Below are 22995 nucleotides of genomic sequence, written 5' to 3' on the forward strand. Positions count from 1 at the left end.
TGACATCAGAGCTGGTCTATGTCATCACATCCATCGTATGACATCACCTCTCTCGTGACATCACATCCTGCACTGTGAATCACATCCTTCCTCTGACGTCATATCCTTCCCTGTGACATCACATCCTCTTCTGTGCCATCACATCCTCTTCTGTGTGATGCCGTGGAATGTTGGTGCTAAAGAAATTACTCAGGAGCAGTTAATTAGGGGTGAGATAAGCAAAGGGTTTAATTGTGCCAAGGCAATGGATGTTACAAGACGTGCCACTGTGCTCGAGATGGTACATTTTATAATATTGTCTGTCCAATCCCAAGTGTGTCCACACTGTAGCCTTTGCTCTGGTCCACCCCGGGTCCAGCCCCTGAGAATTGAGTCTGGGCTGTATTTCCGGACCACCTCTTCATCATTCTCATCATCTTCAGAGCACAGAGGGTATATAGTCACCTAGTTCTTGACTCTCTTTTGTTGTTCAGGCCCTGATATGGCTGTTCTCTAAACAGCCTAGGCCTTGCCTTGACAAGACACTAAACATTGCCACTGAATTCAGGGGTAGATTTGATATGGGGAGCATAGAATGGGGTAAGAGGGTTAAGGAATGTGTAAACTACTTGTAATACAGGGAAAGGGAGTGAGGGATGCTGCTTTTCAAATCTACTTCTACTACTTATAAAACTTATAAAGCTTATAAAAATTAGAAAAATAAAAACTATACTAGGGGCTTAAGGCATCAGTTACATCACATCATTCCTGTGCCATCACATCCTCCTCTGTGACATCACATCCCTCATATGACATCACATCTCTGGGCCCAGCGCTGGCCCTCAGCAGGATGGCACCTTCCCGCCCCACTCTCCCTCCCTCCCCACCCGCCTCACAGGCCCCTCTGGGCTGGGACCCCCGTGGGCACAGATCAAGGACAGGCACTGAACGGGGGCTCCCAGCACCTGCCACAGCCTCAATTCTCCACTCACCTTTGCCCACATTTACACAACACCTTCAATCCTTACAGGCCCCTGACCAGACACAAGAGACCATTGTGGGCCAGCTGGGAAAACATCTCAGCTCAATGACTTGACTATTTGCCTTGCATTTTCCCCAGGAGCCGACAGTGACCTGGAAGATTTTCCTTTTGCCCTTTTCTGCTTCGTGCCTCCTTTGTTGGATAATTGAGGAACGTTGACTGAGCAGGGGCCCAGGGGAGGTGAAGCTGCTCAAGAAAGAGTCATTTACAGCCCCTCACCACCAAAGGTCCCACTCTGGACCATCCAAACTGTGGGAGCAGCAACTCATTGGAAGAGGGAAATGTCCCCAGTTTGGTGTTTGAGAGAGATGGATGAGAGATGTGACCAGGGTGCCTGAGGTGCAGCTGATCCCCCCTGGACTGTCTCCTACCTTCCCCCTGAGCAGAGCTGGGAGTACCTGGGGAAATTACCCTGGTTCTTGTAGTCCGTCCTGTGGGATTTTTTCCCACCCTCTGGTTCCAAATGGATTTGGGGCCTGGCCGTTCTGCTCAGGCCGTGACCCTCAGGGAGGTGTTGTGGTGATTCCCAGAGGGAAAGGGGAGGAGAAAAGGGGGCCCTGTTCTCCCCACATTTACATCTCCCTTCCCAATTTCCTGGTGCCCTCATATTCCCAGAGCCCCTCAGTAGCTGCACGAGGAAGGGGCAGGACCAGACTGAGCAGGAGGTGTCTGTCCTGTTGTCCTGGTTTTGACTGGGATAATGGACTGGTTTACAGTCACTACCCACAACAGAGACTTGCCGTGTCTCAGCACAGAATCATGGAATTATGGACTGGTTTAAGTGGGAAGGGACCTTAAAGCTCATCCCGTGCCACCCTCTGCCATGGGCAGGGACACCTTCCACAAGCCCAGTTTGCTCCAAGCCACGTCCATCTTGGCCTTGGACACTTCCAAGGATGGGGCAGCCACAGCTTCTCAGGGCAACCTGTGCCCGGGCATCCCCCCTCACAGGGAAAATTTACAGAAGTAAATGTGGAGAGAACAGGGTCCCCATTTCTCATCTCCTTTGCTCTCCTCCTGCAGCCCATTGAGGTCGACAACGTCCAATGTGGGGAGGTAAGTCTGGGAGTTGGGGGGCACCCAGTGTGGGAAGTGGGGGCACTTTGGGCCCCCGTCCCTTCCTGGCACTGGGGACACCCCAGTGACCAGTGACGTCTCCTTGTCTCTCTACAGGGAGGCATCATCGGCGGCCCGGTGGGTACCAGGGCTTGAGCTGGGCCCAGACCCTCCCCTCTGGTGGCCACCACCCTCCAGGGCATCCCAGTGCTCCCCAGTCCACCCCAGTGTGCCCCGGGGAGGCCCTTCCTCAGGGCCCCCACTCTATTCCCACACACCCCAGTCCACCCCACCACACACACACAGGGCATCATTCCCACACCATTTCTTCCCTTCTTTCTCCTCTAATCCTTCCCCTTTCCCACTGTCCATGACACTCATGTCCATAAATCCCCTTCCTTGACACCTCAGTCCCAGAGCCCATTCCAATCCTATTCCAGTTTTCTCCCCTTCCCCATTTCTCCTGCCCTACCCCTGCCCTGCTTCATTCCCACACCCCCATCCCCCACAGTCCCATCCCTTCCACACCCCAATGCCCATCCTGTGGGATCCCCAATTCCCCCCACTTCACCCTCTTTGGGTCCCCTCCTCCTCCCTCCCACCCTCCCTGCAGGTCCTGAATTCCCCTGGCTCTCCTTGTCTCCATCCCCACCCTGGGCCCTGCAGGAACAGGGATCCCGGGGGGAAACTGGGTGCAGTGGGGCTGGGGGAGCACAGAGGATTTTCCCCCTCAGATCAGGACCAACCATGGGCTGGGGGGTCTGGGGACACCCGTGTCCCTCCCCCAGCCCTACAGGGCCCAATCCTGCTTAAACCTTTGCTCTCCTCCCAATCTCGGGACAAGGAGGAGGTGGATGTGTTGGGGTAAGTCCTGGAGTTGGGATGTCCCCAGTGTGGGAAATGGGGGGAAATGTAGTCCCCCCATCCCTCCTGGGCCTGGGGACACCCCAGTGACCAGTGACACCTCCCGCTCTCTCTCCAGGGAGGCATGGATGTCCATTGAGTGAAGGGGTCTGAGGTGGGTACCCCGAGTTCTGCTGGGCCCAGACCCTCCCCTCTCGTGGTCACGACCCTTCCTGGCATCCCAGTGTGCCCCAGTCCACCCCAGTGTGTCCCAGTCCAGCCCAGTGTGTCCCAGTCCACCCCAGTGTGTTCCACTACAGCTCAGTGTGTCCCAGTACATCCCTGTGGGCCCCAGTACAGCCCAGCGTGTCCCAGTACATCCCAGTGTGCCCCAGTCCACCCCAGTGTGTCCCAGTCCAGTCCAGTGTGTCCCAGTACATCCCAGTGTGTCCCAGTCCACCCCAGTGTGTCCCAGTCCAGTCCAGTGTGTCCCAGAACCAGCCCAGTGTGTCTCTAACCCTGCCTTTGTCCCCAGCCCCCCGTGGCTGACCAGGTGGAGCTGATGCGCCAGTGACGCTCGGCTGCCTCTCTGCATGTCCAGGTGAGAAATATGGGAGGCTCCTCAGCCCCCCAAAGGAGCCTGGCAGGGCCCTGGGGGGTCCCTGAGCCCTCTGCAGTGGGCAGAGCTTGGGGACAGCAGAGGGACACGCAGGGGGCTGTCCCTGCTCCGTGTCCCGGGGCAGCTGGACAGAGCTGCCCCCAAGCCTTGCCTTGCACTGGGGGCTCTGCAGACCCCCAGGCTCACCGGGAGGGCAGGGAGGGGCTCGGGGAGGTCTCAGAGCATCCCGGGCTCCGGGACTCTGGGGGCCACATGGATCTCAGCATCCAATTCCCTTCTCCTGCCCCAGCTCCCTGCAGACAGACAGGGTGGGGACAAGGCCCCTGCCATGTCCCTGTGGACACCGGGGGTGACGTTTGGGGCTCTGTCTTTCAGGACTGGAAGTGGTGGTGACACCCGTGTCCTGTCCCCCTCCAGTGGCATGAGGAGATGATCATCCCTGGAGGACCCCCCTGATCCTCTGGGTGCCCTGGCAATTTCCCTGCAAGAATCAATAAACCCCTGCAGCAAAACAAATGCTCTGTGTCTGTCTGGGTGTGTGTTCCCACCTCCACGGGTGCCTTCCCGTGTCCATGTGTGTTCCCACGTCCCCTGGGGCACCCGGTGGTTTGGGGGCACAGCGGGAAACAGGGTCTGACTGGGGCTGTCCAAGCACCGTCCCCAAGGAGCACAGCTTGGTGTCGGGGCAGGGGAGGGTCAGGGACAATCAGCCAAGGCCCCTCAGTCCTTCCCTGTGCTCTGGGAGGGATGGGAAAGGGGATCAAAGGAGCCAGCGGGTGTCAAATGCCCCCAGATCTCAAGGGCCAGGCTCGGGGCTGAAGGGATGGAGAGCAGCCCTGCATCCAAGGCCATGGGGATAGTGGGGGATGAAAAGCAGGATGGGAACCAGCAATGGGAACTCACAGCCCACAACCCCCCCGTGTCCTGGGCTCATCCCACAGCGTGGGCAGCAGGGGAGGGGGGTTCTGCCCCTCTGCTCCACTCAGCTGAGACCCCTCCTGCAGTGCTGCCCCCAGCTCTGGGCTCCTCTGGCTGTCTGCAACGCACCCGCCCGCAATGGCAATGGCTTGGGGGGATTCCCCTGCCAGCCCTGGCATCTCCTGCAGCTCCATGGGCTCCTCAGCACAGCAAAGACACGCACCTCTTGGGGCACTTCCAGAGGAGGCCACCAAGGGCATCCCAGGGCTGCAGCACCTCTCGCATGGAGACAGGCTGAGAGAGTGGGGGCTCTTCAGCCTGCAGAGGAAAAGGCTGTGGGGAGACCTCCTTGGGGCCTTCCAGTACTTCAAGGCAGCTTTTTAGAGACATGTGGGCAAAGGGTTCAGTAGGGCCTGTCACAATAGGACAGGGGGTGAGGGAGTTAATCTAAAAAAGGGTAAGTTCAGACTAGAGATAAAGAAGAGCTATTTTCTAGTGAGAATGCTGAAACACAGGAACACGTTTGCAGGGAGGTTGTGGATGCCCCATCCCTGCAAACATTCAAGGCCAGGTTGGATGGGGCTCTGAGCAAGGTGATCTAGGAAAGATGTCTCTGCTCCCCCTCCAGGGGATCCCCCGCCCTGTGCTCTTGGCTACCCCAGTGATGGGCAGCTCTCAAAGGATGCAAGTGCCCAGAGAGCAGAGGGAACACACAGGACCTCTGTTAGCAGGGACATCTTCAGGTGAGGTGGGAATAGCTTGGATCAACACGCTCAGGCTCCACTGTTTTGCCTCTCTGTAGTTGCACACAACTTTTGGAAGAGACTGATAACCACGAGGTCCCACAGTGTCACAGGGTCCCCTTGTTGACATGAGTTCATAAAGTGTCCCACAGATTTGTGGGGGTAGAGTTTTTGGAGGTGTTCTCTGACCCAATCTTCCTTAGCAAGGCAAGATCTTCCTTCCAACATTCCTACAGACTGGTCTCCTGGGCCAGAGATCCCTGAGGGTTGGTCTTGTCAGTGCAAAGGTGTTCAGTAACTCTGCCTTCTCTGCATCCTTGCCATGAGCAGAGCGGCTCAGGGGGCTCCTGGGGGTCTCTGCACACGAGATTCCCCCTCACACTCTTAAGGCAACTTCCCAGGTTCACCATTCCCAGGACTCCCTGGCAGTGACTCTCCCACCAGCCCAGACTGGCACTGCTGACACTCAGGCCCCTTCCCAGCAGCAGCAGCTCCAGTGACCCGACAGGTCCCCTGTGACTCCCCACACCCTCCACTCTCACAGTCAGACCAGGTTTCCTCACTGCTTCCACCCCAGGTTTCCCATGGCAGAGTCTCATGTCTTAGAAACAATAAGACATTTCATTCCTGGAGAAGAAACACAGAAACAGCCCGAGCTGGTGCCTCAAGGAAGGACCCCCAACAAAAAACTCTATGAGTTTTTATCCCCTCACACTCCAAGCACACAAACTGCTCTTCCTGCTGAGCCCTGGGCTCCTGCCCTGTCTCCAAGTGTCCTCTCCCTTGGCTGCTCCAGGGTCAGCAGCTCATGGCCTTTGGTCTGAGGCCCCTCACTCAGAGCTCATCCCACAGCTCCAACTGCAGCTGCTCCCTGAGCCACCTGCACCCACGGGATTCCTCAGCCCTGGGCACCACGAGGCTCCTGACAGTGTCCCAGGGTCCCTTTGGTTCCATGAGCCCCCACAGTGTCCCAGGGTCCCTTTGGTTCCATGAGCCCCCACAGTGTCCCAGGGTCCCTTTGGTTCCATGAGCCCCACAGAGTCACAGGGCTCTACACTGGACATGGTGGGGGAGGGGCACAAGATCAGGCTTGTTCTGGGAAATCTGTGGGATAACATGAAAAACTTAGAGGGACAAGGTACTGGTGAGGGCCCCTCTGACTTATGTGAATTTTAATTTCCTGATGGTGCTAAAACCACCACACCTGCCATGCACCAGGAAAGATGGAATGATGCAGTGGGTGCTGGGACCTGCCAACATTGGGAGGCACATTTAGCAAAGGCCACCTGGTCACTCAGCACTGGGGGATGTGCCAATCGGGCTGGCCCTGTCCAGTCCAAGTTTTTACGTGCCATGGAAAGGGATAAAGTTCCTGTAGTGCACATTAAAAACATGCTGAGAAGACAGTCTGGGTTATTCCTGCTTCAGGCAAAGGGAAGTGCACCCGTGGGATTCACGTGTCTCAAGGACACGGATGCGCTTGGTGGGGAAGGAGGGAAAGATGGGAAATCCAGTGTGTGCCTCGAAGGGACTGGATTTTGGGTGAGAACAGCCAAGGAATTCAGGTGTATTACGGTGGTAACTCTCTAACACTGCATTCTCACTGCTGTGGCCACTCTTTGCCGTGTCAGGGGTATTACAGTGAAAATCACTGAGAGAAATGAACAATGAGCTTGGAGGAGACCAGACAAGCACAGTGGTGATGGAACAAGAACTGGCTGCAAGAGGCAACAAGCCCACAGTAGACAGCATTTTTCCTGCCCTGAAAGAGTATTTTGGCAGATGGAGCCTAAAATCCTGACTAAATGAACTCAACAGACTTTCATAGACTAAGCAATGAGATCGGTGGGTTTATATCAAATGATAGGAAAGGTGATGGTGGAATGTATTGGAAAGTGTGGGATCTGACATGGTGTAAATGGTGTGGAATAAGGGGTGGACACCAGCCTTGTCTTGGCTGTTCTTCCTAGGAGATAGAGTTAATCTTCCTATAGATTAACTGCAGATTAATTCTGAGATAGAGTTAATTTTCTTCCTAAGTAGAGAGTTCATTTTCTTCCTAGTAGCTGGTGCAGGGCTGTGGTTTGGGTTCCATGGGAGAACATTGTTGATCACACACTGATGGTTTGGTTGTGCTTACCCTAATCAAGGACTTTCCAGCTTCCCGTGCTCTGCCGGGTGCACAAGAAGCTGGGAGGGAGCAGGGCCAGGACAGCCGACCTGGACATTCCAAAGGGATATTCCACACCACAGAACATCATTCCCAGTGGATCCATGAGGAGGGGTTGTGCAGGAGGGGCAGATCACTGCTTGGGGTGTGGGGCACTGGGCAGTGTGTGTGAGCAATCATGCTGAGCATCACTTGTTCCTCTGGGGTTTTATTCCTCTCTCTCTTTCTTCTGTCTCCCTTTTCAATACAGTTATTATTAGTTACTACACTTACTGTTATTTTCATACTTTACTTTGTTTCAGTTATTACATTTCTCTTATCTCAACGCAGGGGTTTTGTCTTTTCTTGATTCTCCTCCCCCTGTCAGTGCAGGGGGAGGTCGGGGGACTGAGTGAGCAGTTCTGTGGCACTTGGCTGCTCACTGGGGTTAAACCACACAAAAAGGGAATGCACAGGAGTGGAGACCCTGCTGGGATGTGCTTTGTATTCAGGAACTGCCCAGCACCAGCTGGATAGAGAAGGGCCAGACCTTATGTCCCTGCAGGGCTGGGATTCACTCCCTGCCCCAAAGGCCCCCAATGTGTCTGAGGAGCCCTGGGTGGTGCCTGTCCCACAACTGCTGGGAATGGGGACGGGGTCCCTGCACAGGCCCTGTGCTGTCCAAGGCAGCTGCTGCACTTGTGCTGCAGAGCCCTGGCACCTCCCCTGGCACTACAGGCCCCTCTTTGGGTATGAAATTCAGGTTCAGCTGCCCTGAATTATGTTCAGCAATTAAGGGATGTCCAGGAGACAACTGCCATTGTACTCTAAGGATGTGTAGAAAATACCCTGATAAAGAACAGGAGAGAGACCTCCCTCTCTGCATTTGGTCAGCTGAGCACCTCTGTGGGCTGCCCTGGACAGGAGGAGCAGTGACAGGTTCCCCTGTCCTACATGTGGGCCCCTTCTGCCACTGAAGTTGGCCAAAGCAATGTCCCAGCAGCCTCCAAGAAGATCCCACAGCTGCTGCCCTGTGCCTAGGAACTGCTCCATTGGAGCCTGCAGTTCCCAGCAGGAATCTCGGTCACCTCTGGCCCCTCAGAAGTGACCAGGGATTTGTGTCCCAGCAGGTCACTCCTGGCTTTGGTCTTCATTCATTCCCACAGGAGATGGGACAAGGAGTCTAAGACAGTTTAAATAATTGCATGATCCACTTTGTGGGTACAAAGCTGAATCCTTTGTTTGACACAACTCTAGCTATATATAGGGTTCAGGGAAGGGGGGACATACATTGTATTCACATTTGAGGTTGAGGGTCCAGGAAGTGCAGGGAGATATTTTTCTTCAAACAGATAAACAGATATTTCTTTATCACAATTACAACAGGAGATGGGGTAAACAAGGTGGTAAAAGGATTTTCATGGAGGCAGCAAGTCTGCTTAATTAAAAGATAGTATAAAAATATCAGGTGGTATATGTAAACAAGCTTTCCTTGTCTGTCTTTCAATTCCATGGTTTCTGGCTAAGATAATTTCTTATCTCTGCAGTGTCATCTGCCCCAACAGGAGTCACCTGCAGGTGCCTGTTTTGGGCCCCCTGAACTGGGGCAGGATGAATCCCAGCCCATGGGAGCTGTGGAGAGAGCTGAGTGTCCTTCTGGCCCCAGGTCTGCAGAGCCACAAGGAGACACCTCTGTTGACTCAGCTGAGTCCCTTCCCTCAGTGGGGGTGAAGGAGATCCCTCCTGGGCACTGTCTGGGTTTCCTGTCTAATGATGGGACATGAAAAGGGGACTCTTGAACTTAACTCAGTGTCTGTTTGGAGAAATGACCCTGCTGAAAGAAGTGTCTGTGCCCAGCTGAGAGAAGGAACATCATTATTTCCTTCAGCTGTGTCCCAGCAGGGTCCCCTGGAGCCCCAGGGACACTTGGAGGGATCCCTGAAGGGCAGAAGTGCTGCCTGGGGCTGTTGCTGTGCTGCTGAGCTGGGCCGGGCTCCTGGCACACAGGGAGCTCCTGGCAAGCTCTGCCCAGGAGCAGCTCCTCTGCACAGCCCAGCAGGGCTGAGGGCACTGCCTGCAGCACCCAGGGCACAGGAGAGAAGGCAGAGAGATGAGAGGCAGCCTGGGCTGGGAGGTGACTGAGCTCTCACTGTGGGAGAAACCTTCACGGGATTTGAATGATTATTTCTCTGGCTGCAGGAAAGTTCAACTTCCCTTCCTGGAGGGATCTCCTAAAGCTGCCACATCCCACAGCTTCTAGGATCTCTCAGCAGGACTCTCCCAGTTGCTGCAGTGCAGGGGAAGTGGCCATATGGCAGAGCAGGGCAGGAGCTGCAGGCAGCAAGGGCAGAGAGGAGAAGGGAGCAGGAGGTTCAAGGGATCCTGGGGTGGGAGGACAGGGCAGAGCTGCTCAGGGGAGGAACCTTCCCAGCCCTTTGCCATGATCAGGCTCTGGCTGCAGAGCAGTGCAGGGGAGTTCCTGCAAGTGCCTCTCCCAGCTGCCAAATGGCAGCAGTGCCAGGAGCTGCCAGGATGGCTCTGCTGGATTTGCTGGGGTGCAGCAGGAGAAGCTGCTGCAGAGCAGGACTTGCTGCTGCCCCATCAGAGGCCCAGGGCAAGAAGGTTCCCTGTACCAGGGCTGGCTGTGGGGTGGGAAGGTGGGGGTGCAGCCAGGGGTGCCCAGGGCTGTGGTGCAGAGCAGGGTCCTGCCCCCAGGGCTCTGTGTGCTGGGGCAGGGACTCTGCTGCCTGCCAGGGTCAGCTCTCAGCCCGGCCAAGGAGCTGCCACGGCCCTGCAGGGAGAAGGGGTGGGTGGAAGGACTGACCCCTCAGGGCCGGGCAGGGCCGGGCAGGGCTGGGCAGGGCAGGGCAGGGCCCTTCAGCTGCAGGGTCAGGGCTCCTCACAGCTTCAGCTCCACCTCCTGCCATTTCCAGGGGCCCTTCTCAGGAAGCACATCCCCCCAGAACACCTCCCCCTTCCCAGCCACCGCAGGGGTCTGGGATCTGCTCTGCAGCCCCTGCCCAGGCAGAGCTGCCCCTGGGCACTGGGCTGGGCATGGCTCTGGCAGCACTGGCAGGGAGCTGAGCTGGGCACAGGCAGGGGCTGCTGGCAGGAACAGCTCCTCACCCAGAGACAGGCAGGCAGGGAGAGGGAGCTGCTGCCACAAGTGCTGGGCAGGGGGATGTGGGCCCCTCCCTGCTGTCCCTGTGGCACAGACCCCTTCCCTGATGATATGGTTTGAAGCTGGCTCCCTGCCAAGTCTCCAAACGCTACCACAAGAGTTCCCGCCCCCCCAACCCTCAGGGAGAAGAGGGAGAAAAACAACCAAGAAAAACCCGAAACGAGAGAGAGACAGCTCAAGTGAGATATATAAATATATTTACACCTATGTTACACTTATATACAATTAAAATATATACAATTTCCCAAGGGAAAGGGAAGGGGGAAGGGAAAAGGAACAAAACCAAAATAAAATATATATATATATATATCTCCCAATTAGTGGCCCGAGATCTAGTAACTAAAAGAGTTAGCAAGGAAATATCTCACACTTTCCTTGGGACAACGGAGAGTCACTCTGGACCGATCGCCGGCAACCTCCACCTCCCAAGGTCAACAAGGCCCAACCAGGCCTTGCTCCCCAACACGGCAGATCAACAGCAGGGAACCTGCACCTCCAGGCTGCCGGAAGGAAAGAGAGCGAAGGCCTCTCCTCCTTTCTTCTTATAGTCTGGCTTACGTAAAAATCGTAGGGAATACTGGCTAAATCTGGACCCTTCCTTGGTTACAAACTGGTCACCAAGGAAGGCCTTGCCCAAACCACCACACCTGAGCAGCTCCTCCCTGGGCTCCTTTCCCAGCCTAAGCAGAGCCTGTGCCCTCAGGCCATGGCCCCTGGGCTGTGCATTGCCCTGCAGCAGCCAGAGCCCAGGCAAGGACAAGGCCCCCATTTCCATCTCTCTCTGTGTGTCCCTCCTCCCTTGGCAGCCGCATTGTGGCATTTCCCTGCCATCCCCTGTTGTCTGGGCTGTTCTTCTTCTCACCATTGGCTTTTCTCAGGCAGTGCAGGGGCTATGGGGTGGCAGGTTCCTGTCCAGACACAAACCCTTTGGGTGCTGCTGTGGGGATGTCTGTGGGAGCAAAATGCCCAAGTGCCCTCCAGGCAACTTCAGGACATTCAGCTGCTTCCCCGGGTGTCCTGCAGGGTGTCCTCCAGGAGGGCACAGCTCTGCCATAGTATCTCTCTGCTGCCTGGGATCCCCATGGAGAGGACACCTTGTAAGGGGGGTACTTCTGAATTAGATGATCAATGGAGCATAGAGGCGTGAGAACGAAATCATATTAGGATGTGAAACCAGCTAGAGTATGGTACAATGTAACTTATGGCAGAAGCTAATTGTAAGGTCCATTGTGCTTTTTAGCAAGTCAGCTTGATATCCCCTATTATCAGAGCTGAGTTCTTCCTTGGTTTTGCTACATATTGCAAGATAGATACATCTACCCTTGAAACACAATGGTAGAGGTCATACATAGGGGTGAGAAAGATGATGATGGGAGGAAGATGATGTGGGCAGGGGTCGCTCACCCCTTGCCCTACAAGTAGGGCATGCGCAGACTGTTGCCATGAGGTCATGATTAGGCGGTGTTTGGCTGCCATTCAGGCATCACCTTATGCTACGTACTGGCCCTACGTAGTGTAATGTGGAACTGATAAAAATGGGGTGTCGGGACTGCTGAGTCGAGCGATACTCATCCTACCACTGAGACTGTGTTGCTCCGCGGGGACGCCCGCTAAGCATGGGTACCGACCAGCTGCTGCAGATCCTGACAGCCCTGGCCTGTCTGTGTGGGTAAGCACAGGTTATTGATAGGAAGCAACTGAGAGAACAAACTTAAGCACAGGTTATTGATAGGAAGCAACTGAGAGAACAAACTTTTTAATATCCTTTTAGTGTTCCTTTAATTCCCCTTTTATGTTTATAGTATTTTTCCTTTAGTCTCCCTTTTTACTAACCAATATCGTGTTATCCATAATATTGTGTTAAGATCCTTTTTTGGTATCCCTTTTTCACTAGTTAATATTGTATGAAATGCTGTTCGTAGTATTTGTTTTAATGCCACCCGATAACATAGTTAGTTTGTATCCTTTTTAGTTTTTAATTCCTCTTGCTAAGTTTATTGCTATTATTATTATTCTCACTGTAATAAAAGATATTTTGTGTGCTTGAGTATTTTTTGGCACTTGTCTTTATTCCGGACATGTATCCGAACGTACTGCTACATAAATTGGCGTAGTCGGCAGGATACATGGAGGAATAAGCAGTGCCCCAGGGAATTCGTTGGTGGAGTGCTCAGCTGACGTTTCTCTGTGTATTGGTGGGAGATCTTCAGGTGGAGTGCACAGCCTGGAGAGCCGCGTCCCCGTGTGTGTTGTGTAAAAGGGAGATTCTCAGGTGGGGAGCATAGCCTGGGAAGCCGCGTCCCTGTGTGTGAGGTGAACTCTGTGTGGGTGCCGTGGGTGCCAGTGTCTGGGTTCATATCTTCAGCTGGTTTTACTTTGTTTTAAACTGGGTTTTGTTGTTCTTGTTGATTAAGATACTACATGGGTGGCAGTGCTTGTGTTTTATATGCTTTGTTTGTTTTTTGCATATGGGAGGTAGTTCTGAGCAATTAATTGTGAGTATACCACATTTCTTGAGAGCTAGAATTAAGATTTGTCCTTTTTGCAATTGTTGTTTATATGTACGACTTCGTTGTATTAATTGTAATAAATATATCCTGGGACCTAGAGGCAGCCAGGAGATAAGGCTAGATCGGACTTTAAATTTTTATTGTATTCGGTGTGGAGCGAATCAAAGTTTAGAAGATACCCGGTGGATTAGGTTTTATTGTTGTTTCACTCATAGATATGTCTTTCTGAGGATTCATTCAGAATTACTGTAGAGTGTGTATTTGGTGGTTGGTATATAGAGACTTTAGATTTGATGTGTATGTGGAGTTAAGCTTGTTTGTGATGTAAGAGCCACAGTTTGTGGATTGGTGTGTCTCGTGTTTAGCTTGAAAATTGAGAATTTTTTGTCATTGTTTTGTTAGTGAGAACGTTAGAAGATTAAGATGAGAAAGTGGTTAGGAGGGTCAGCCGCAGGTGACAATGAACCCAAGAGAGCTCCTCCCCGTGAATTAATAGAATTGGGGCAGGAGCCATGGATTACTTTGTAGAACAAGTGGGAAGTGTGTACAAAGATTCCTTTTGAGTATTGGGGGCAGCAGACCCCGATGGAGGTATTGCAATACTGGGAGCAGTTTACCCCTACTAGTAAATCAAGCAGTCGTCTGGAACAGGCTGGACGAATGGGGGGTGCACTGCTTACTGCATATAAGTTAACTGTGGAAAAATGCAAAAAACTGCAGGAGCAGCTGAATGCTGTAAGAACCACTCAGTTGGTACAACGCCAGACTTTACTTGACCTTCAGGCTGAAAAGAACAGGGTAGAAGATAAACGTGTTACTTTAGCTGAGAAATATGCTGTGAGAACTGTTCGGCACAGACAAAGGAAAATAGACCAAAGTGATCGGGACCATGGGTCCGAGCTATAATCACTTCCCCTGATTGGGATCCAGAGAAGTGGGATGGTAACATATAGAGTAGTAGTGATGATTCTGATGAGGACGATTTTATAGAAAATTTAGAGAAGTTATCAACATCAGATGAGTTGGAACACAGAGCAAGGGGCTGACTCTGTGATAATAGACAAAGTTGATGCCACGAAGTTTTTAGGGTTAACTAATGATGTATATGTACAAAATGCCCTTCGGTGTTTAAGACAAACACCGGGAGTTGATAGAACTTTGGTTTCAGTTATTGCTGAAGGTCTTAGTGACCGTTTTACTAATGATGGATCATGGCAGGATGGAAGTCCATCCTGGGTAACTCTTCATCAAGCAATCAAGATATTAAAGGGGGAAGGGATGAAAGTAGCTATTGAGCTGCAGAGCCCTGAATTTTACATGCAACAGCCTTTAATTCTAGTAATGTGAAACAAACTGTTAGAAGGCTGTCCTGTACCCTGGAAACCATACATTGTTCCACTGCTAGTGTCTAACTCGGGGGCACCCATAGAAGAGATCATAGAGAGGTTGCAGCAACTTGGTGACCTTCCAGGCCTCTCACCCACAGAACAAAACCTTAACTTGATACAATTATACTGTTGTAACCAGGAGGGGTAATATGACACCTCAAGTAAATATTAAGTTGTTAGTATTTGGAAGGGGGGAGTTGTTTGTGTTTTGTCTCCCACAGGACCCTGCTGGCTTCCAGCATGTTTGACGAAACTTTATCATGAGCGGCAAGAATTCTGGACAGAGATCAGTGAATGCTGAGCAGCACAAGACCAGCCCGAATATCACATGGAAGAAAAACATATCCTAAATATAATTAATTGTGTCTACTAACTTTTGCTAACTGGCGTAATGACTCAGTTATCGTGTACCTGTCTCTTGTGTGTCTTGTTCACACCTGATGTTGGGATTCATGTAATGAACAATGTCCTAGCCAGAGGCTGGGAGGATATAGCTACCACAGCCATGACTACTCTTGCATTAACCTATTCAGTGCAGGTTATGTATCTTGAATAACAAGATGGATTAGTTATTTTTTTCTGCATAGCAGGTCTCGTGTCCCAATGGATCCCTGGATCTACTGCTCCAGAGATAAGAAGGTCTATATTTCTTAGATGAGTTACACCAACAATCTATATGCTTTGTTTTGTGTTACTGGTAAGCAACAATCAGAATTGGAATATTATTCCTGAACTGTGTGCTGCCAAGTTGTTCTGGCAGCAGTGTTAAAGGTAAAGGCTAAAGCTAAGCCCTGGCTTCAAGAAGTGAAGGACATATGTGATGCTGTGTGCAGAGGGACTGCAATTGTGCTTGGTTTTGTCTCCTGGGATGGGGCAGACATGCCACTAAGGGGGGAAAGAAGACAATGGAAAACTATAAAACTTGTAACATCCTGAAGCCTAATGGTCATCACTGTACAGAATGATCCATTTCTGTGCTATTCATGTCACACCAGTGATGTTTGTGAAGATCAGGCAGAATGGTGTGGTTTGAGAATTCTAAATCAGACACTGATTGTTTTGCAGTGCTCATATTTGTATGTGTTTCATCCCGGTAGTGTTACAGCAGGTGGCAAGTATTATTTGGAATCAACAAATGACAGGAACCTTTTGGCTTACGAGTCTATACAAGAATATATGTGATTGTGAAATAACCATGTGTGAGGTGCTGGGCCTCGCAGAAGAAAAGCTTATGTTGAAAAGCTGGTTGGCAAGACTGCAAATGAAGGACTGATGTTTGTGGACCTCCCTATGGGCTCTAACTCGCATCATGTTTACAATTTTCTTATGATGAACTGGTAATATTCTAGTTAAGTGCAGAAATGATTTCACACTCAATAGTATAGTTAATGTGAAGATGGATAAAATTCTTTTATAGCATGGAGGCAAGAGATAACCTGTACTATCACTCCATGAGGTGAAGGGGGATTGACTGCAGTCAGGGGTAAACTGGGGCAGGACGGTTTGCTCCCGATGAGGCCTGGAATCTGTACAGAGAGTGCAAGCTTTCTGTGGGAGCAGTTGGTGAAATCAGGATGTTGTCTGGTGTTGCATCAAACTCCAGATATACATTGCCTGTGATGACTCCTAACAGGCCTATAAATGTGTGACTGGCAGTCAACCACTTCATACTATAAAAGATGAATCCAGACTATAAAATTCTGAAATGAGAAGTTCTGTTGTACTAGACTTTATATTTTGCAGAAATTCCTGAGCCCATATGATTGGACACACCTGTCCAAACTTAGAAACTAGGTCTGCCAACCAGGAAAAGATTGTCTCAAGTACTGTTGACTCCAAGTAAATAACCACTGTAATCAGCTTAGATCTCCTCACTGGGGATGGACATGATTATATTATTGTCTGTATTTTCGCTGTTACTCAGTTGTTATGTTGTTCACATTTTTAGAAATGACACTTCATCAATGCGCTGTTCGAGTCATTCACCAGTGTCATGGTCCAACCATGGACCACGCGGTGGGATGGAATCCAACAGCCCCCAAGAGCTAGTTTGTCCCCTGAGGGTGCAGAGCAGCAGGGCCTCTTTCAGACCCAACTGTACCTTCCAGAAAGATATCAGCTATACTTTGCTTCTTTGCTAACTTCTGTTTTAGATGTCAATGTGTGGACCACTTTGGCCAACGTGACGAAGACGGACGTGATATGTGTGTCCATGGCAACTCCCACGAGTCCTTTTTGCACCTGTCTGGTTGGAGTACCTATTGATAACTACCGGTGGGGAACTCTATATAATGAGACCGTGTTAGCAAACTGCACACATCCAGGAACTCAACAACCTCTTTGGTGGTGCCAGGCATCGTGGCGAGCTAAAAGTGGAAAGGACGCCACTTGGTATATTAAGTCTTTAGCATACATGCATAATTTTCCTGCTTTACCCATTCAACCACAAGAGTTGGACATTTTAGGGACATTAACTGCAACTCGATGCTTCTACCTAAACTATACGTCAGGTACCAAGGTTAATGAAGGAGGAGTTGACATTTTTCCTAGAGATATATACCAGAACGCATCAGCTTAGTGCAATGAGACTCTGCAAAAATGATTTATTCCTGGATCTGATGCGATAGGTCTCCCAAATGATCTGTTTCTCATTTGTGGACAAAGAGCATGGAAAAGTATTCCAAGAAAAGCTGTAGTAAGCCCTTGTACCTTTGGACAATTAACCTTTTTCCATCCTCGCAGTGTAACCTTGCCTAAACTAAGAAGATGCAGACGTGGCACACGGCGATTTACTCCGGACTGTAACTCTGATGTAGAGTTTTGGAATAAGGCTGAAAGAATAACTGCTAGTATAATATCTCAGATAGGGACTGCTCATGCTTTGGCTTCTTTAAATAAACTAGGATGCTGGTTGGCTAAAGAAGCTAATGCTACTTCTGCTGCTTTGAGTGCATTGCTCACAAATGTAGACTCTGTTAGACATGCAAGTTTACAAAATAGAGCTGCTATTGATTTTTTGTTGTTAGCCCAGGGACATGGCTGTCAAGATTTTGAGGGCATGTGCTGCATGAATTTAAGTGATCATTCTGAATCTGTTCATGCTAGCATTCAGAAATTAAAAGCCCTTACTCAACAATTACATGTTCATGATGAATGGAATCTCTTTGGTGATTGGAAATGGGGATGGCCCTGGTTACGAAAAACGTTAATAGGTTTGTCAATAGTTGGATGTATAATAGCATGCATATTGTGTATGATTCCCTGTATATTAACATGTGTACGTCGAATGATAGACACCAAGCTAAATGCATTGCAATCTCGAGTAGTTCGTTATCACCCTCTTGCTACCATTGATCACGCGGTGGTATGTAAGGGGGGTACTTCTGAATTAGATGATCAATGGAGCATAGAGGCGTGAGAACGAAATCATATTAGGATGTGAAACCAGCTAGAGTATGGTACAATGTAACTTATGGCAGAAGCTAATTGTAAGGTCCATTGTGCTTTTTAGCAAGTCAGCTTGATATCCCCTATTATCAGAGCTGAGTTCTTCCTTGGTTTTGCTACATATTGCAAGATAGATACATCTACCCTTGAAACACAATGGTAGAGGTCATACATAGGGGTGAGAAAGATGATGATGGGAGGAAGATGATGTGGGCAGGGGTCGCTCACCCCTTGCCCTACAAGTAGGGCATGCGCAGACTGTTGCCATGAGGTCATGATTAGGCGGTGTTTGGCTGCCATTCAGGCATCACCTTATGCTACGTACTGGCCCTACGTAGTGTAATGTGGAACTGATAAAAATGGGGTGTCGGGACTGCTGAGTCGAGCGATACTCATCCTACCACTGAGACTGTGTTGCTCCGCGGGGACGCCCGCTAAGCATGGGTACCGACCAGCTGCTGCAGATCCTGACAGCCCTGGCCTGTCTGTGTGGGTAAGCACAGGTTATTGATAGGAAGCAACTGAGAGAACAAACTTAAGCACAGGTTATTGATAGGAAGCAACTGAGAGAACAAACTTTTTAATATCCTTTTAGTGTTCCTTTAATTCCCCTTTTATGTTTATAGTATTTTTCCTTTAGTCTCCCTTTTTACTAACCAATATCGTGTTATCCATAATATTGTGTTAAGATCCTTTTTTGGTATCCCTTTTTCACTAGTTAATATTGTATGAAATGCTGTTCGTAGTATTTGTTTTAATGCCACCCGATAACATAGTTAGTTTGTATCCTTTTTAGTTTTTAATTCCTCTTGCTAAGTTTATTGCTATTATTATTATTCTCACTGTAATAAAAGATATTTTGTGTGCTTGAGTATTTTTTGGCACTTGTCTTTATTCCGGACATGTATCCGAACGTACTGCTACACACCTCGATGGTAAGAGCCATAGAAATGCTCTGGGCAGCTGCAATGATCCCTCTGTGCAGCAGTCTGGGAGAAGAAAGAGGAGATCCTAATCAGGCACCCTGAGGAAAGACAAGGAGTCTGTCAATCTGCTCTTTGAGCCCAGATTCCCCTGCTCCCAGAAAGGCCCTGTCTCTTTTTAAGGGAGCTCCTTAGTGTGATCCTCCCTCAGCTCCAAGCTGCCAGCGAGGGGCGGCTGAGAACAGGAGTGATGGCCAGCGTAGTTCTTCTCTCTGCACTGAGAGACCATCCCTTTGCCTCCCAGGACCCACGAGATTTCACTTGGAGAACATTAGAAATGTCAGGGATTTCACCCATCCAAATTCACTCCTAAATGTGCCAAGTGAAACTGTAAAAAACTACAGCAAATCCCCTCAGCTCTGCTCTGCAGTTGGGCAAACTGTGAACAGCAGGGCTGGAGATGCTTTGATGTGTCACAGGCACATTTAATCTCGGATCACCCCGTGTTCCGAGTTGCCTCTCACAGCAAGGAGGATTCCTCGGGAGCCTGTCACAGGGTCCCTGCTCTCAAAGCCCCCATCAGCCAGCAAAACCCAGAGCTCAGGGGAGGGGGATGCAGAGATGTCTTCCTAAAAAGAGAGACACATTTTGCCAATAGAGTCTGACCTGACTCAGTCCTGCCTTTTCCTCCTCAACAGAAAACCACACCCTGAGGCAGCTCAGAGCTGGAGGCAGCACTGCAGGAGGGGTCTCAGCTGAGCGGAGCAGAGGGGCAGAACCCCCCTCCCCTGCTGCCCACGCTGTGGGATGAGCCCAGGACACGGGGGGTTGTGGGCTGTGAGCTCCCATTGCTGGCTCCCATCCTGCTTTTCATCCCCCACTATCCCCATGGCCTTGGATGCAGGGCTGCTCTCCATCCCTTCAGCCCCGAGCCTGGCCCTTGACATCTGGGGGCATTTGACACCCGCTGGCTCCATTGATCCCCTTTCCCATCCCTCCCAGAACACAGGGGAGGTCCAGGTGCTCCAGGGGCTGCCCCGTGTCCCCCTGCCTGTCCCAGCCCCCAGCAGGGACATTCCATGATGCCCCAACCTGCACTGCTCAGGATGCACATGGAGGGGGTGAAGGGGATCTCGAGTGCAGAGACCCCCAGGAGCCCCCTGAGCCTCTCTGCTCATGGCAGGGGAGCAGCCAGAGAGGCACCGGGTGTGCAGGGGCTGGAGAAGGAGGGGACATGGACATGGGAATGCAGGCACGGAGATGGGAACACACCCATGGAGATGGAAACACACCCATGGAGATGGGAACACACATGGAGATGGGAACACACATGGAGATGGGAACACACATGGAGATGGGAACACACACATGGAGATGGGAACACACACATGGAGATGGGAACACACACATGGAGATGGGAACACACACACACAAGATCAGGCAGAGTGGCTTGGCTGAAGAGATTTATTGATCATTCAGGGAAAATGCCCCTGGGCTCTGAGGGAAATCAGGGAGTTCTTCCAGGGATGATCATCTCCTCATGGTGCTGGAGGGGGACAGGGCACGGGTGTCACCACCAGTCCTGAAAGACAGAGCCCCAAACGTCACCCCCAAAGTCCACTGCAACACGAGAGGGGCCTTGTCCTGACCCCTCTCCCTGCAGGCACTGCTCACCTCAGCCATCCAGGGATGCAGCCACGCCTTTCTCACCAACAAGACCCACCACCTTCTCAACCACAGGGGGCTGGGGACAAAGACAGGCTCAGAGACATCCTGGGTTCAGTGGGATGTATTGGGAGCCTGGGGGGAGAAATGGGATCCTTGGGAAGGTGCACTGGGGTATACTGGGGCAGACTGGGATGGATTGGGAGTGTCATGGCCATGTGAGGGGAGGACCCGACTCAGGCAGAACTCCTGGTACCCACCTGAGCCATCTTCAGGATCCCAACTTCCACTAAATCCAGCTGGAGAGAGACCAGGAGCCCTGGCTGGTCACTGGGATGTCCCCGGTGCCAGCGAGGGATGGGGGGATCAAAGTGTCCCCCAGTTCCCAGACTGGATGCCCTCCAGTCCCCCCGGCCCACTCACCTCCCGCAGATCATTTTGGGTTCCTGCCAAGAGTGCCTGGGCAAGGAGAGCAAAAGTTTAAGCAGGATTGGCCCCTGTGGGGCTGGGGGAGGGACACGGGTGTCCCCAGCCCCCCAGCCCAGGGCTGCCCCCCTCTGAGGGGGAAAATCCCTTCTGCTCCCCCCGCTCCCACTGCACCCAGTTTCACCTCCAACCCCTGTGCCTGCAGGGCCCAGGGTGGGGATGGAGACAAGGAGAGCCAGGGGAATTCAGGGCCTGCAGGGAGGGGGGGGGGAGGTTGGGGGGGACCCAAAGATGCTGAACTGGGGGGGACTGGGAAGCCCACGGGACTGGGATTGGGGTGTTGAAGGGGCCCTGTGTGGGATGCAGGGGAGGGGAAAGGAATTCAAGTGTAGGGACATGGGGACTGCAAGGGAGAGGCTTGGTGGGGACAGGAGGAGGAGGATGGAGGAGGACAAAAACGAGGGCACTGGGAGATGGTTGGGAGTGGAGAGGGAGGCAAGGAATGGTCTTGGGAGGTACCAGGGCAGTGGCCTGGGTGAAAGGCAAAGATCTGAGGGGAAAGATGGAAAGAAAAGCTTTGGGAATGATCAGTGGGAGGATGTCTGGGGACACTGGGTAGGACACAGAGCAGATCCTGGGGAGGAGATGCCTGAGGGGACCAAAAAGGATGGGATGGGAGGCCCAAGGGGTGGGATTTGGGAGCACCATTAAAAGAAACAGGTGGGGGCCCTCCCAGCAATTGACAGTGGACCTCCCTTGTCAGGGATTGCTGAATGGCTTCCTGCTGTTGCATCTTTCATTTTTTATCCAAAATCACCCAAACAGTTTTCAAACAGTGCCTGCCAATGGAGCTTGAAGGCACTCGTTCCATCAAAGCCATACCTGTAATTCAGAGGCATAAATAGAGAATGTAGATTTGTCTCTTAAGGTGCTCTCTCATTTCTACTAGATGTCAATTAGCATCATGTAAAACATGATCATTAAAATTAAAACCTCTTACCCTTCTATTTCCCTTTGAAAAATAATTCTGCTGTTAAAACACTCTCTTCTGTTTGATTGTTTAAAATCCAAATGAATGTGTGTACTAGTGGACACAGACAGGGCTCCTCACAGAGAAGCCCATGAAGTATGGGCTGGATGAGCAGACAGCAGGCTGGTTGAAATCTGCTGGCCAGGGTGGTGATCAGGAGTGCAACATCCAGCTGGAGGCCAGTGATCAGCAATTCCTGGTGAACATCTTCATTGATGATCTGGATGATGGGATATAGTGCTCAAGTTTAATGGAGCTGATGAGTTTACATTCCGACTGCAAGGAACATGTTTTCACATCTGAAGCAGGGATGGGATACCAGAGACTCACTGTGAACACCCAATGATTTCCAGAGCCTTTCCAGAGCATTTCATTCAAATCCGGGAATTTTGGATTAAAAAATCACGGTGCTCCTCCATTACTCTGGAAAGGGGACCCTGGTCTGTCGGGAGTGAGGACATTGCTGAATCTGAAAGCTGGAGAAGAAACAAGAAATGTGCGACCCTCCAGAGGATGAAAGCCTGGATGAAGTTGTCAGAAGTTCAGACCCCAATGCCTTCGAGTTTTACGGTTGTGTCTTAACATTTCTTGTAGTTTTTCCCTTGTTTGTCCCCTGAAATTGTTTGATGAAAAATCCCCTTGATGTCTGTATCTTAGACCCCCGCTCCTGATTGGCAAAGTTTGCTGCATTGCAGTATTTCCTTTTTTGGCCACCCTTTCCCTAAAATGGATAAACCCTACCCCTTTTTCCCTTATCTAGTTACACTTTGCATGCTGGGGTCCCATCTGGGGTGCCAAGAAGAGCTGTGCTTTGGTACCAATTACCTCTGAAGCTGCTCGTATGCCTTCATAGGCTGCTAAGATTTCCTTCTCCACAGGGGTGGAATTGGCCTCAGAACCTCTGTAGTTTCGGCTCCAGAAACCCAGTGGTCGCCCTCACGTCTCACCAGGCACCTTTGGCCAGAGGCTCCAGGAGGGACCTTTATCTCCAGCTGCAGAGTAGAGCACATTCTTTACCTCTGGTCCTGTCCTGACTGCTCCAACAGCCACGGCATGTGCAATCTCTTGCTTGATCT

The 22995-nt window shown here is 51.2% G+C and overlaps 1 long non-coding RNA gene across 1 annotated transcript; it reads right to left on the reverse strand.

Moving 5' to 3' along the window:
- Positions 1–22040: 22040 nt before the first annotated feature.
- LOC135405918 (uncharacterized) lies at positions 22041–22818 on the reverse strand. Its single transcript, XR_010426093.1, has 3 exons — positions 22745–22818; positions 22250–22395; positions 22041–22139 (listed from the first exon to the last, which is right to left on the reverse strand). It is a non-coding gene; the product is annotated as an uncharacterized LOC135405918 (long non-coding RNA).
- Positions 22819–22995: the final 177 nt, after the last annotated feature.

The sequence above is a fragment of the Pseudopipra pipra genome, chromosome W, assembly GCF_036250125.1.
Source record: "Pseudopipra pipra isolate bDixPip1 chromosome W, bDixPip1.hap1, whole genome shotgun sequence".
Taxonomy (NCBI): domain Eukaryota; kingdom Metazoa; phylum Chordata; class Aves; order Passeriformes; family Pipridae; genus Pseudopipra; species Pseudopipra pipra.